The sequence below is a fragment of the Camelina sativa genome, chromosome 7, assembly GCF_000633955.1.
Source record: "Camelina sativa cultivar DH55 chromosome 7, Cs, whole genome shotgun sequence".
Taxonomy (NCBI): domain Eukaryota; kingdom Viridiplantae; phylum Streptophyta; class Magnoliopsida; order Brassicales; family Brassicaceae; genus Camelina; species Camelina sativa.
In genome coordinates, this window is record NC_025691.1 from 18,341,821 (window position 1) to 18,344,558 (window position 2,738).

The following is a 2,738-nucleotide window of genomic DNA, read 5'->3' on the forward strand; positions in this document are numbered from 1 at the left end:
AGATTCTCTAGCCACTTTTGTAGAAAAACAAGAAATCTTTGATACTTGTTGGTTTCATAACTTTCTAAGTATTGAGAATTTGACTTCAATATTGTAGATCTTCATCTCATCTATCTAATTTGACTTTGTTCATTATGTTTTGTGATTGTGAGTAGTGGCTTAGGATCTTGAGGATGGATTAGGGTGGATAAAGGTTATGGTTGTTTGGATTGATCAAGATTGATTGCTTAATATCTCTTCTTGGTTAGATATGCTCTATGCTATTCTAATACTGAGAGGGTAAGGGTAGATCTTAAGCTTCTGAGCATCATACCAATGTCTAAGTTGTTAGATAAGGCTAATACTAGAGATTATCATGAAGCATGCTAAGAGATTAGATGTTTACTATGATTTTTGACATTGATGATCTGGTTGTTTAATACCTGCTTTGATATGTAATAGCTAGTGAGAGCTAGGTCTAAAAAGTATCTTGGCTTGATTGTTATTGTCATGAGAATGGATTAACATGTATTAGAAGATCATTGTCTAGAGATAGCTCATTGTTGATTGAGGTTTGTTGACCAATTTAGATAACCATAGCTTGAGTTCATCCCCTGAATCCATCCTTAAGACCTTTATTTGATTATTGATTTCCTTGTTTTAAATCCTGTTAATTGATTGTTGTTTGCTCTGTTTCAATATTTGCTCTGTTTCTGATATTCGTTCATCAACTCGACCATCCACTCGATAGAGCATCCGATCGAGTGCTTGCTCGAGCTCATTCTAGAGTTCCTGTTTTATGTTCTGCATCTTTCTGTTTCATTCCCTGTTTCATTTTAGTTGCTTTTCCTGTTGCATTTCATTTAGTTCCTGTTAATCTTGTGTTATTACTTGTTTTGCTTTACTATAGTTCATGTTCCTGTTTCATTTCATTACTGCTTTGATCATTCTGTTTACTTTGCATTTAGTATCCTGTTTTAGTAGCTTTACATTCTGCATTTCATAATCATCATTAGGTTGTTAGTGACAAACATCCTTCATATTTGGCTTAACTTAGATAAGTGTTCACATCCTGATTGCTTGCATCACACTCATTATGGTTTGACATCCTTTATGCTACAACTACATAAGGGTAATTGAAACACCTTGCATCCATCATCATATCATATCATTCCATCATCACCACACTAGAAAGCATGTTTCAATAACCAATCATTTTCACAGACATACCATACGATCCAGTCACCTCAGGTAATACAACTTCAGAATAAAAACAACACAACATTCAGGTATAATGTCAGTATAAGGGTATGAAGAGCGAGTAATTGTACTAGATTCCTGCAGTTCTTACCTCTGCATTTAGGTTTGTTTTTGCACTCTGCAACATTTTGTAGTCACATCAGTAATCTCAGACGATAGTTAATGAAAACAGTAGACAAGTTTTTTTTCTAGCTTACCGTCTCAAAGAAATTGATTCCATACTCATCAGCCAAAGGTTGGCCCTTTGCAGTTGGAACAGCCTGAAAAAGAAGATCGGTTCTTTTTGTGTTTCTAAAGAGTAAAGATTTGTTTGCTTTTGATATTCACACAAGTATAATGGGTATGCAGTCAAAATTGTTCCCGCACAAAAGAGAAAGGAGATTTTAATTTTCTAACCTCTTTCGTTATGAGTCTTAGACTCTCAGTTTGTTGAAGTACCAAGTACCAAGCGATTGAATTGCACAAACTTCTCTATATATTGCTACTTCGTTCCTGCTGGCTTCAAGAAGAGGCAAAACAATTATTAAGTTCATCATTTTATTACATAAACAACAAAACAGCAGAGCCTTAAGTAAACGATCAAGTGTGCCTAGTGAATCTCTTACTGAGACTACTTATAGAGCTTTGACAAAGTTGTGAAAGTGATATACCTGCAGCAACAACGACTGTGAGCACATCTCCAATCCTCTTAAGTTTGTGCACACTTTTCTTGTGAGACTAAATCTCTTCAAAGCAAAATCTTCTGCCAAGAGCTGGACAAGATTAAGATTAAGTAACACAACACACTCATCAATTGTACTACAAAAAAAATGCCATGAATCAACAATATAAGCATCAACAACAAACTCAAAACTCTCCAACAATATACTTCTCTCAAATGAATCTAGACTGATTCACAACAGTTACAAAGAAAACTAACCTTGCCGATGCCCTTCGCCGTCCCCTTCGCGTCCCCTCCCCGTCCTCTCGCCGTCCCCGTAAGTCCATCGGAGATCAATTGCCGTCAAATCCGAAACGTCAGATCGAGATTAATAACGATTGGAACCAGAAATCGTTTTTAGAGTAAACGATCTTACATCTTTATGCCGGAAAAATCAAGGTGAATCGATTGAAATCTATGAAAACTAAAGAATCAGAAGAGATTCATCTGTTCTCATCTGTTCGTCGAGGGAGGAAAGAAAGAGTCAGGAAAAGGAAAAAAAAATGAGGGGTGCAAATGGTTGCACAATTGAAAAAGTTGAAGGAGTTGAAAAAAATTATTCAACCAAATTTCACCATTTGAATGGAAGATGTTGAAGAAGTTGAAAATAATTATTTAACTCATTCAACCTAAAAAGTTGAAAAAATAAACTAATCCTACTGCAAAAATGTTCAACTTGTTCAACCACTATTTTGGAGATGAATGGGTTGAATATTATTCAGCCCAATTTTGTTCAACTTAAAATTTTCAATTCTTTCAATTTTAAGCAACCATTTGCAGCCGAGGAAAACAAAGGGAA

General features: G+C 35.3%; 1 long non-coding RNA gene and 1 pseudogene across 2 annotated transcripts; both read right to left on the reverse strand.

The window, feature by feature from the left end:
- Nucleotides 1–2,738, reverse strand: part of LOC104701460 — a 27,614-nt pseudogene that overhangs the window by 16,658 nt on the left and 8,218 nt on the right.
- On the reverse strand, nt 1,107–2,442 carry LOC104701459. Of its 2 annotated transcripts, none has more exons than XR_753823.2 (5): nt 2,159–2,442; nt 1,890–1,991; nt 1,636–1,734; nt 1,437–1,499; nt 1,107–1,357 (listed from the first exon to the last, which is right to left on the reverse strand). It is a non-coding gene; the product is annotated as an uncharacterized LOC104701459 (long non-coding RNA). The 2 variants fall into 2 exon arrangements; XR_753822.2 differs by having other exon boundaries at nt 1,636–1,738.